We start from the raw sequence: 13,415 nt of genomic DNA, 5'->3' as shown, positions 1-13,415 counted from the left end.
TGATGTCACAAACATTTGTGCGGATCTAGATTGTGTTAAGGAATACAATAGGTTAAGAAGAGAGTATGTGCCACATTTGCCTCAATATCCTTTGTTTGAGAAACGTGTGGTAGGCCGGTAACGAAGAAATGTGACCAATAGTAGGGAGGTTGTAGCAAAAAGACAAAAAGTCGATGAACCTGAAATTATAAGCAGAAAAAACTGGATTCTGTTGAAGATGTTGTTGGTTTTCAATTTGAAAATAGTTCTGGTGTCAACTGCTATGCTAATGTAGTGGTTAATGTTGTCTTTTCTCCAGAAACTTTAAAAGAAGAGATTGTGGTCAATTCGGATCAAAGATTTTGCAGTTTGTTGAATTCTGTGTTAGAGAAATGTAGCACTGATAGAACAAAAATAGAAAGTGTGTCTGAAATTCGAAATCTGTTAGACAAATGTTCAGGTCAAATGCAATTCTCTCAAAATATTCAGCAAGATTGTCAGGAGTTTTTAATGTATATGTTTGATGTATTGCAAGATGAAGGTGTAGATGTAGATCATCTGTTTGGCCTTTCTTATCAATGGCAGCATGACTGCGAGAACTGTAGGTTATCAAGTACTACTAGTGTAGACTCAGAAAGATTTATATATTTAACTTTGCCAGACAGTAAATCAGTGTCCTTTAATAAGCTAGTAAAAGCAGCCGATCACAACATGGAGTGTAGCCAACGTAAGTCTGCAATGCTGTCCACATTATTTATACGAACATATGGCCAGTATGTCATTTTAATGTTCCAACGATGTAGGCCTGATGGAACAAAATTGACAACTTTAATTAAAAATGTTGTGGCTTCGCAGTTGTCAATATCAGGAAGGACTTTTGTAACTGCAGCAATTATATATCATGACGGTCCTTCAACAACATCAGGACATTACACAGCTTATTTGAAGTCTAGACACGGCTGGTCATTCTGCAATGATTCTGTTTTAACTTTTAAAAAAAATTGCCTTTTGACCTTAAAAATTCTTACCTGGTGTTTTTACAACCAAAATTTTAGGGAAAGAATCTCGGGATTTGCTCTGAGGAATTTCAAGAGGTTCTAATGGCTCCTACACTATTTGGCATTGAGGATAAGTGTAGTACAGAGTCAAAAGTTATTTTTGAGTTTTAAGTAGTTCATGAAAAAAAGAAGGTTTTCTTACAGAAAATGGTGGGCACGGATTAGTTAAAGGACAACAGAGTATTTCCCAAAGCAAACGGTGTTCTTACCATAACACTTGACGTCATGGAAAAATAACTGCACTTTGAATGAGTTCAGAAAAACTGTTTCTTTTAATAAGCTAATTCAAGCAGCCAATCAAAATATGGAGTAGAGGTAATGTAAGTCTGCAATGCTGTCCACATTATTTGTCCAAACTTTTGGTTATAATGTCATTTTAAAATTCCAACTATATAAACCTGATGAAAGTAAGTCTTCAACTTTAATTACAAATGTTGTGGCTACACATTCGTTGATTTTAGGAAGAACATTTGTAACTGCATCTATTATATGACATGATGGTCCTTTGACAACATCCGCTTATTACACAGCTTATTTAAAATGTAAAAAAAGCTGGTGTCGGAAATGATTCACATTTGACTATGAAAAATGTTGCCTTTTGACTTAAAAATATTCTTACTTTTTGTTTTCAGAAGAGAGAATTTAGGGTAGGTAACTGGCCTATAATGATTCTAGGAGTTGATATAATTTTATGTACTGTTTTAAATTGCTGTGTGATTAAAAGTGATGTAGAGAATTAAATAATTGTAGTAGTCATAGAGGTAGTGTTAGTGTGCCTCATATTAAGTAGTATCAATGTCATAGGAAATGTGGAACATGAGTGAGCAAGAAGGGTGAGATATTACTAGTACAGGATTGTGAAAGTGATCTTGAACGTTTTCTTTCTGAAAGTTGCGGAAAAAGAAAATGACGGGATTTGCTTAGAAATGGCTCTTACACGATTTGGCCTTGAGGAAAACTGCGGTAGAGAGCGAGAAGTCATTTATTGTATGTAACATATTTGTCAAAACGATGGAGCTTTTCTTTCAGAAAGTGGCGGGCTGAAAATAATAACAGCACAACAGAGTATAAGCTGTTCATAGGACATCCTTCGACGTCATGGAAAGTAAGTTATTTTTAAGGAGTTTTGATTTCTGATTGGTTATGTTATATGGGTTTTTTAAACACAATCATTTTGATTGTGTTTTTTTCCCCGCTGTTATATGATGAATACCTTAAACTCACTGTTTTTAGTGATATTTGATATATTATGAGAACAGCAAAAATAAACCATTTAACATGTATAATTATTTCTGTACTTTTTGTATTTATGATATACATTTAGAACTGTGTAGGAGGCATGGAGAAACTGAGGCTTCTGTAAGTGTCAAGGGAGGTGAGTAATGTACATTGCTCTGTTGCATACAGTCCTCACCTTCTGCGTACTCTTGGATATGCTAGACTACATCTGTACAATGAGATACCTAAGCTGAGGAAATACAGGTGATGTGATTGTTAAATGAGCAAAAATATTTGCACGTTTTTCAATTATATCACCTGTGTTTCCTAACATTACGAATCACATTGTGCAGATGAGGTTTAGGCCTGTCCAGGGAGACAGAGGAGGTCTGGCCTTTGTTCAAGAGTGCAGTGGACATGACTCACTTCGTTGGTAGGCCTGCACATGTATTATCTTCTCTGTACTCTTCAACAAGCCTAAATTTAATCTGTAACTCTGAGTAGGCCTCACCTCAAACAAATCTCTGGATAGGCCACACCTTATCGGCATCCTGAAACAATCATTTAAAATGTTAGGGGCAGATTTATGATGGCCGTGCGCCTCTTTTGTGCCGCCATTGCGTCACTTTTGTGACGCAGCAGCAGTGCAAAAGATGCACCATGTTGCAAGATAGGCGTCACTTCATCTGCAACAAGATACCGTCAGTTTAAAATGTATATATTTAGGACTGTGTAGGGGGCATGGAGAAGCTGAGGCTTCTGTAAGTGTCAAAGTTGTTGCATACAGTGCTCACCTTCTGCGTACTCATTCATATGCTAGACTACTTCTGCACAATGAGATACCTAAGCAAAGGAAACACAAGTGATGTGATTGTGGATTGAGCAAAAAAAATTGCACGTTTTTCAAATACATTACCTGTGTTTCCTAACATTACGAATCACATTGTGTAGATGCCTCACTCAGTCTGTATGTAACACTCTTTTCTTCACTTCCTCTGTCTCCTCTCTCCCTCACTCTCTTTTCCTTATTCACCCTTTCCTTATATAGTTTACCTTACTCACTTTCTTTTAGTAGCTTACACAACTTCAATTTAGTTTTTTCTTCTATCCTTTTTTTCTGTCACTGAAAGTATCTTCCTTTTTTTTCTCTTAGTAATTTACTCTATTTCAATTTCTTTTTGTCTCTGACTGTCTATCACCGTTTCTTTCTCTTTTTTTCTGCATGTTTATCTCTAACTTTATTTCTTTGTAAAATTGGATGATTGTCAATCTTTTCCCTTGTCTTTTCTAATTTTTAAATACATGTTTTAATATTTATCAAATTTTTGTTGTTTCTTTCACAGATTGAAAGTATAAAAATAACAAGTGACTAAGTTAACGACAATTATAAGGTAAGTGTTTTGTACTCTTTTCGTTACATTTCTATCACATTTAACTTCTATTAGTTCCACTGCTTCATTTCTTTAACCGTCAGTTTCCTGCCTTTGCTACTTCCCTCATTCCTTTTTCTATTACTTACTTACTCTACTCCTTCCACTCCTTTTCTCAGTCCCTCTGTTCTCATAGTTCCTCACTCCTGTTCACTCACTCCGTCTCTATTACTCTCACTATCTCTGACTCATCACTCTTTCACTACTTGTTCATTATGCTTTCTCCCTGTAGTTCAAACACACTAAGGGGCATATTATCAACACAGGCGATAAAATTATCGCTGCTTTTATCGGCAGAAAACTGCCGCAAAAGCGGCTTTAGCGGCAGTTTTCTGCCGCAAAAGCAGCTTTAGCGGCAGTTTTCTGCCGATAAAAGCAGCGATAATTTTATCGCCTGTGTTGATAATATGCCCCTATGTTATTTACATTTCTTTGCTGTTTCAATCATTCCTTTTCTGTCACTTCTTCATTTCTGCTTTCTGTTTTTTCTCTCTGTTATTCCACATGTTTTAACCTTAGTCACTATCATACATCTTGTTTTATTCCTATTTACTTTTGCTCACTGTTTTCTTAACACTTTCCCTCAGGATTGTTCTTTTAGTCCGGTTCTATCCCTACCTCTCATTCCACATCCTTTACTGTTTTTCTTCTTATTTTGAACATTCACTCACATTCTCTAAGAAACTCTTGTTTATTATTCTTCTACTCTCCTTTTGTTCTTTCACTTCCTTATCTATTTTGTTTTTCACAATTATACCCTCTTCCATCTTTTCTTCGGTAAATAGATCTATTAAACAGTATCTCTATGTTACTCCCTCTAGCTGTCTTTCTGTTAACATTACTCTCTGTTTCCTTCCCTTATACTTACTCTTCTTTTTAAAAAAAAAAAAAAAATTCTGGTTCGCTTCCGGTTCGCGTACCGGCGCGCGAACCGGGAAGCGAATCAAAAGAAATAGAGGTTGCCAGAGTGCTAAACATTCTAGCAATTTTTTATAAAGGGGAGGTAGTTCTGAAAAGAACTTTTTTTTAATTATTTTTGTTGTTTTATATTTTTTTTATTATTTTTCTGAACATTTTTTTACTTTTTTTGTATTTTTTGAACGGTTTTATATTTTTTATGGTTTTTTGGGGGGGAAACAAAAATGATTCATTATAAAGGGCTCAACAGGAGCAAAAAAAAAAAAAAGATAATTTATTTTCTGGGACGTTTTGGACATTTGTGATTGTCAATTGCAGCATTGATTAAATTTATGCTACTCTCCCTGTAGCAAATCAATTGTCCGCAATAAATGCATACATGTTTCACTTCCCCAAACTTCAGCTAAATATGTGGGACCGTCTCCGTCGCCTCTGGTCCCGTCACTGCCTCTTGATGTGATGTACTGGCCGCAGGACGGGGGTTATCCTGCAGGTCACGTACCTGCGCAGCACTATAGTTGATGGGGTGCCACCTGTCCATATGGCGATGCATGGTATAATTGCCATAACTATATTTTTTATCTGTCCCTCTGGACAGATCTTTTTTGCAGATAAGGCAAGTTACATACCTGGCATTCACTTTTTTTTGGCCCCGGGGATATTTGAAAAATTGCAAATGAAATTCTCTTTGACACGGGACCTCCTAGGCTCTTCAGGCAAAAACTGCTTCTCTTCTTCCTCTTCCTCTTCTTCCTCCTCTTGCTGAACGATAACCTGAGGAGGTGGTCCTCTCTTCCTAGGAGGTGGTGGTGGTGGTGGGGGTGCACCAGCTGCAGCTACAACACTTGCCATTGCAAAGTAATGAAAAAAGGTCTTCCTCTCACAAAGATGAAAGTCAGAGTAAGGAAACAAGGAGGGGTTTTCATCATTTGGGAAACAAAATAGTTCTAAAGCAATGAAAAGTGTTATTTTTAGGTCACATGACCTAGCCTTACATCATTAGGAAACCAAAAGTGAAATGAACCAATGAAAAGTGTTATTAACAAGTCACATGACCTGTTATGCTTACGTTACGCGCTCCGCGCCGCGCCTTGGATCGCTTCCGGGAAGCTGCGCTTCGCGCCTCGCTTTGCGTACCGGAGCACTTCCGGGTGCGCTAACGCGGCGCGTCATATGACGCATTACGCGACAACGCGATACGTCGCGCTCGCTCCCAAACTGCTCCGAGCACCACCTTCATGCATGAGAGCCTAACGCGTTTCAGGAGTTATCCTTTCATCAGAGGCAAGGTTCGAAGGTTCAGAGAAACAGTCTCTGGTCGTACACCTCTTCAAATACAAATCACCTGCCAAGTGGGCGTGGCCAATCTTGCACTGCATTCTGTGCCTTGTAGTGTACTAACCCTCTTTTTTTTTTTTGTAATGGGGCCAGGGTGTTTCTATCCTGCCCCTTTATCTTGTTTTCTACCCTTGTTTCACTGTTTTCTAGCGACTCACTGCTACCGAGCCACAAGATGGCTGCCACCACTTCCTGGTTTAGGGTGTTGGCAGCCAATCACAGTGAAGCTCTACACGGGACTTAGGCTCTGCCCAGATATCAAAACTTTTATTTTTCTTATTTCTCAGCAACTACTGAATGGATTTACACCATTTAAAAAAAAGGTCGCTTTCTGACACAAGCACTACCTTTTTGCTAAATTTGGAGTAATTATGTTCAGTAGTTTTGGCTCTGACCTTGTACAAAGTTTCCTATAGAAAATAGATTTTTTTACTCTTATTTTTTAAATTTCTCAAAAACTATTGAACGGATTTATACCATTTAAAAAAAATGTCGCGTTCTGAACCAAACTCTAACTTTCTGCCAAATTTGGGGTAATTCCGATTGGCAGTGCGATCTGTAGCTCGCCACAAAATTGTCTATGGAAATTAACATGGAGAAAACACCTTTTTGGATCCCCCTTTTTTCTCAGCCCCTACATGAGAACCTGCAAAGGGAATGGGCATCCAAAGTGACAAACAGCAAGGCCAGTGGCCAGTCCATATTTCAAAGTAGGTACAAGTGTGCATGAGAACCAACACAGGGAATGGGTGACGCCATACACTGCCATGGGAATCAACAAAGCTCAGGGATCAAAATGGGCATTCCAGGCACCGCTGTGGGAGAGATAGGCTTGGGAGGGGGACTTTGCCTCAGACTTGGCTGTCGGTCGAACTGGGAGATGGCTCATTGTCAGGGCTAGTTGGAGGACTGGACCTGGGAGAGAGAGAGCCAGCTGAGATAGAGGCATCAGTTGCTTTGGGAGCCGGAGGGCTGCTTGGACCAGGGGCCGTGGTGGCAAGGGGAGGTGGACACATACTGTAGTAAAACACAGAGTGTGAGGGTGAATGTGGAGGGCTGCCTCTCCACTTCTTAGGGATTCGATAGGCAAGAAGTGTCTTGCAGGAGTGGGAAGTGGGGTCGGCACAACAGGCACACTCTCCACCAAAGGGGCATCAGTTGCAGGTGGTGGCCCTCCCTATGGTGATGTGCTGGATCTGGTGGTACGCTTGGCATGGCCTTGCCTTTTCCCTTCTATCCCCTGTTGACCAGGTGAACACCCCACATTGCCCTCCTGTCCCAGCTTCACAGGGGTGTGTGTGGGAATTGAGGTTGTGGGTGAATCTGTCTTAGAGAGCTGTTTCTGCAGACTCTTTGCAGGCACCAGCTTCACAGCAGGCACGGCAACTGTTTGGCTGTCTTTGGGAGCAGGTTTTGGGACTGGAGTGTCCTTGGATGGGGCTGATTTGGATGCATGTGAGCCTGAGGACTGCTTCTTGTCTTGATGCCTCTGAGTGTCACCTGAAGGGCTTTTGCCTTTGCGCTCCTGTGTTTTTGTTTTGGGGATGGTGTCTGCGTTCTGGGACACTTGTTGTGCTGCTGTCGTGTGCTGCATGTGGAGTACTTGGAGCCTGGGGGTTGTGGTGTGTGGTCACTTTCGTCAGATGTTACCACTGGCAGGGTGGTTGCCGAATAGACTGGAGCTGTACTCTGAGCCAGTGACAGCTGAATGGCTTCCGCCACTGTGGAGGACAAAGACTGGACAATTCTGTATAGCCCACCCACATCAGAATGAATGCCCTCCATGAAGGCAACTACCTGTACCAACTTCTTGTCATGATCCTGGAAGGCATCCAGGAGAGCAGTCTGACCCATACACATCTGGCACAAAAGGTTCACCTCCTCAACACTGAGGGCAGCAGGGGAGACAGGGGCTGGGGCAGTGGTGCCTGAGTGGTAGGACACTCTACCCATCTTACTGCTGCGGGCACGGGCAGCACTAGTGGAAGTAGCCGGGAGGGTGGGCACTGGACGATGTGTGGTAGAAGAAGAGTCAGATTTCCCACTCCCTGTGCCTGCCAACAAGTAGGAGTCACCGCTGGCCTCAGATGGCGGTAAGGTTGGTGTTTCTGGGCGTGATTCTTCAAGGGTACTACTGTCCCCCTCTGAGGCGCTGGCCACATCAGTGTCAGTGAGCTCATGTGCAGCAGTCATGCAAGATGCCACACCACTGGTGTCCGTCCCCTGTGGTTCTGTGCCTTCGGTAGATGCTGCAAGAGACAGAAACGTTGGTTCAGTTTAGCGCTATACTCATAAACATCATATGCAAGCAAAGCACAAAACAAGATGATGACACCCCCATGTTGCACACACCCCTGTGCAGTCTGCATGTGCATCCTTAATGCAAAAATCATAAGATGCATGGTAACGTGCATACTTGGCATTAATGACCCATGTGATGTTCACACAGCCAAATAGCTTGCCTGTGCCTCCATGTAACCTGACATTCCGATTCCTGTAAGCACACCTATGTGCCTGTAGGTAAAAATGATGTACATCTCAACATGTTGCCACAGTCACATATGGTGTCAATTTGAGGGGACAACACAGATACAGACTCCCAAATGTCCTTTTGCAATGGCCATAAGCTCATGTTATCCACCCTGCTGTGCTTTGAAGCACAACTACGGTTGCACTTTGGCGTCAGATGCGTAGTTCTCATGATTTCGAGGTCAGGCACTCCACGCATCGACGAAAGCACACCACTAAGATAAGGCACACTGCCATTCACTGCCCGGGGATGTCCGTGACTCCTCTTATGCAGCCAATGCCATAAAGCCACAACTCAGCATGCAATGTCAAGGGCCATTATATTAAATACATGAGAAAGTACATGTAGAGTAAATGCATGACAGCTGCAATCAACACAGAGACCACTTACAAGCCATAGCATCACAGATGAAACATCACAGAGCTCCGCACTGGCTCAGGGTTGAGATACATGCAGTCACTCACACCTAAAGTCACCCTTCGCAGACTACTCACCCCCAACTTGCTGCTGATGGGCCCTCAAGCATCCATCCAGCTCTGGCTATGTCACTGCCAAAGTGCGAGCCATTAGTGGTGTCATGCTCCTGCGTGCCAACCTGCAGTCTGAGGGAGCAGCCCCAGCGTCATCTCTGCCACGCTTTTGCTCAGCTGGCAGCTGTCATTCCACCTCTTGTGACAGTGTGTGCACCATTGGTTGGAGACCCCAGAGCCTGCACCTTGCGTGCAACGGCCCTCAATAAGGCCTTACGCTGGTAGACTTTGAGATGCAGGCATGGGAGACAAGAGGAGGATATTTCAGTAACACTGGGTTATGTACCACTGTGTCTCAGTACAGGAGCATGCACAAACGTAGCACAGCTATTCAAATATGTTTAGCAGAGGCCATTCAGCATGACACGTAGTACATTAGCATAAGATAATTACACCTAAATGCATGCAGGTATCAGGATGGACACAGTACCTGGCCATCTCATACACATGCAGAATGCCAGCACAGAAAGCAATGTGAAGAAGGCCCACATCTGTGATGCAGTTTGTGAGTGAGCGAGACAGCCATTGCATTGTAAATTATGTGTCGGGTCAGACACACTGTGTCCAACACTGCACACCCCTCAATGTCCTTGGCCTGTAAATGGCTCAATGTGTCATGGAGGTCACATTTAAGGACATGATCTTACATTCTCACACCCTTCTCAGAATATCTGTCTTGTGCAATCCACTGGCCTAAGATAGCTAATTGATGAACAGGGTGGCAGACAACACACATGTCTCACTTTTTCAGTCACTGTCAAATTGGCCAGTAACTGTGCAGGCCAGGGGGGCTCACACTGAGGTTAAACGTGGGCTTTCAGAACAGTCACATGCATGGACAATATGAGAGGACATACAGTGCCTACATATGCGAGTCAGTACACATAATAAAATTGATGGAAGGGGAATGTTTCAGAAGTACAATAATCTGCTGTGTCATATGGGAATTTCCACCAAGAGTGTCACCCTCAGGTATTTCACTCTTGTGCGTAATGCTTACAGATCCATGGTGGCAATATAAAGTCAAACACACTTCCATCTGTACTCTCTGGACGAACAGTCTTTGTAATGTCACAAATGACCATGTGAACACCTAATGGACTCAGACATCAATAGCACAGGCAATGTCTGTTCTGACTTCCACTTTCCAAAACAGCAGTGTCACTGTATGGCTGCAAAAACACTGCATGTCCCTCCCGTCCTGAAATGCAGCCAGGGATCTGTGGAAATGAGGCCACAATACCCATTTACCTGAAGTCATCATGCAGTCAGTGTATCACACAAATCCACACTCTCATGCACATACTGCAGCAGATCAACTTCATGTGTGCACTCACTGCACTCTCCTACTTTCAATTTGAAACACTTACCATGACATCAGGAGCACCATATAGCCTCCCATACAGTGAGAGCACCTCGGCCACCAGGAAATCCAGTTCCTCTGTGGTGAAGGGACGGCTCTGATTTTCTCTGTTCTCACCATCACTGGGTCCATGAGACAGGAACAGCAGCAGTTGGTGGTGAAGAGTGTCAGTCAGCAGTGTCTGGAAGCAGTTGAAATGCGTGGCTCTCTCCCAGACATATATAGCCCCCTGGGGTTGTTTCAGTGGTACTCAGCTGCTGCAATTGGTATTCCAGGTCAGCTTTTTTCAAATGTGATCAATGACCGGCCCCAGGGTAGCGGAGCACACCTACCGCGATTTTCAAAAGTGCATTTGTCTACCACAATTGCAGTTCCCATTGGCTGTAAGGGCATGGGCATTGGCGGTGACACACCTTGAGGCTAGCCAGGAATTACAGACAGCCTGGCATGACCAAAAGGCTGTTTTGACTGTGTATCAGCCAGGACAGAAGGTATGGGTATTGGAGCCAGTGGCCCAAGCAGCTCTCCAAGACAAGTGGGGTTGGCACCATACTTTACTTGAGCAGAAGGGAGAGGTTACCTACCTTGTGGACCTTGGAACTTCCAGGAGCCCTCACGGGGTGCTCCATTTTAACAGGCTCAAGCCATATCAGGACAGGGAAGACATGGGCTTGCTCATGGCTACTGATGAGGGACAGGAGGAAGAGAGTGACCCACTCCCTGACCTCCTCTCACAGAACCCTGATGATGGTTCAGTTGATGGTGTAGCCTTGGCAGGCAGTCTCACTGAGCAGCAATAGACTGATTGCAGGAAGTTCCTCAATCTGTACAGACATATGTGTTTACTGACTCCCAGTCAGACTACCTGGTGTACACATGAGGTTGACAAGGTGACAGTCTGACTGTTAAGAATAAGATGTACAGGCAACCTGATCATGTCAGGGACTGTATCAGAAACTGAAGTCCAGAAGAGGATGGAACTGGGAGTGATTAAACCCTTAGATAGCTCTTTGGCTAGTCCAGTAGTCTTAGTACCCAAACATCACACCCAGGGTGGTAAGAGAGAGATGAGGTCCTGTGTTGACTACAGGAGACTCAATGCAGTCACTAGGGTGATTCTAATCCAATTCCAAGGGCAGATGAACCTATTGACACTTTGTCCTCTGACAACTTCTTAAGTACATTTGACCTGGCAGCTGGTTACTGGCAAATCAGATTAGCTGAGGAAGCTAAACCGAAAACAGCATTCTCTACCCCTAGTGGGCACTACCAATTTGAAGAATGCACCTGCCACATTTCAAAGGCTAGTTTCTCACAGGTCTGGAAGCCTTTAGTACCGCTTATCTAGATGATATTGCTGTCTTTAGCTTCACCTAGGAGGATCACCTGGTCCACCAAAGAAATGTTCTAGAGGCCCTGCAAAAGGCAGGCCTCACTATCAAGGCCACCAAGCGCCAGATAGGGCTCAGTAAGTTTGTGTACCTGGGCCACCTTGTGGGTGGAGGCCAGGGTCAAACATTGTAGTGCAACATTCAAAACATAATGAATTGGGTTGCTCCAACTACCCAGACTCAGGTCAGAGCTTTTTTGGGCCTGACTGGCTACTACAGGAGGTTTGTCAAAGGATATAGTTCCATAGTGACCCTTTGAATGACTTAACTTCCAAAAGAATGCCTAAGAAAGTTCAGTGGACAGTTAGCTGTCAAAAGGCATTTGATGACCTGAAGCAGGCCATGTGCACTGCTCCCATTCTGCAAAGTCCTGACTATTCCAAATAATTCATTGTTCAAACTGATCAATCAATCAATCAGGGGTTTCGTAAAGTGTGACTACTCACCCGTAAGGGTCTCAAGGCGCTAAGGGTGGGGGGTGCAGATTCCATTCCATCAAGGAGTGGGCTGTCGAAGGGCCATTTTTTTTAGGTTTCTTGCGAAGATAGGGATCGATGTTGCCTGTCTGAGGTGGAGCGGAAGGGCGATCCATGTTTTGGATGCGAGAAAGGAGAAGGAGCGGCTTCCCGATCTGGTCTTTCTGGTGCAAGGAACTACGGCGTAGGAGACTTTGGCTGATCGTAGGGTTCTTTGGAGTGCGTTGAATTTGAGTTGGCTGTTCAGGTATGCTGGTACGGTGCCGTGGAGGGCCTTGTGTGCGTGGGTGCGTAGCTTGAAGGTGATTCTCGCCTCGATGTGAAGCCAGTAGAGTGTGCGCAGGTGCTGGGAGATGTGGCAGTGTTTTGGTAGGTTGAGGATCAGTCTTGCGGTGGCGTTCTGGATGTTCTGTAGCTTGCAGGTGAGTTTTTTGTTCATTCCAGCGTAGAGTGCATTGCAGTAGTCGAGTCTGCTGGTAACCAGGGCGTGAGTGAAGGTCTTTCGGTGATCGAGGGGGATCCATTTAAAGGTCTTACGAAGGAGGTGGCGGGTGTGGAAGCAGGAAGACGAGACAGAGTTGATCTGTCAGTCCATTTTGAGCTTGGAGTCCCGGATCATTCCCAGGTTGCTTGCGTGGTCTGTGGGGTGGGCGGAGGGGGAAAAAAACAAACACCAGTAGAAACTGAGGCTCAGAATACGAGGAGTCAGAAACCCTAGTGATCAACATATCCAAATACAGAATGACTACTAAAGGAATCCAAACTTTACAAAAAGGATCATCATCATATGTACCCACATACCACTCCAACTTATTGGAAACCAAAGTATGTCTGTATAAATTTCTGAGATCACTAAGACTACGCCATTTTTTCTCTAACGTAATTGAAACACCAACGGAACTAAAAGAAAATGTATTAATGGGCCTAAGACCATAGAGCAAATTCATCCCCCCAGTGAGTCACAAAGTACTAGACGCGTTTGAAAAAGTTGTGACAAAAGAAATCGAAGACATTTTTAAAAAACCAAGATCAAAACAGACCAACTTAACTCAAAAAGACAGAAACATTTCAGAAATTGGCGAACAATCGTCAAATAACAATCAGGCAAGCAGACAAAGGTGGTGCACTCATCATAATGGATACTGAATATTATGAACAACAAGTAGACATTCATGTACAAGACC

This window comes from Lissotriton helveticus, chromosome 4_1, assembly GCF_964261635.1.
Source record: "Lissotriton helveticus chromosome 4_1, aLisHel1.1, whole genome shotgun sequence".
Classification (NCBI taxonomy): domain Eukaryota; kingdom Metazoa; phylum Chordata; class Amphibia; order Caudata; family Salamandridae; genus Lissotriton; species Lissotriton helveticus.
The sequence above is the reverse complement of the archived record's forward strand: the minus strand, read 5'-3'. Positions refer to the sequence as shown.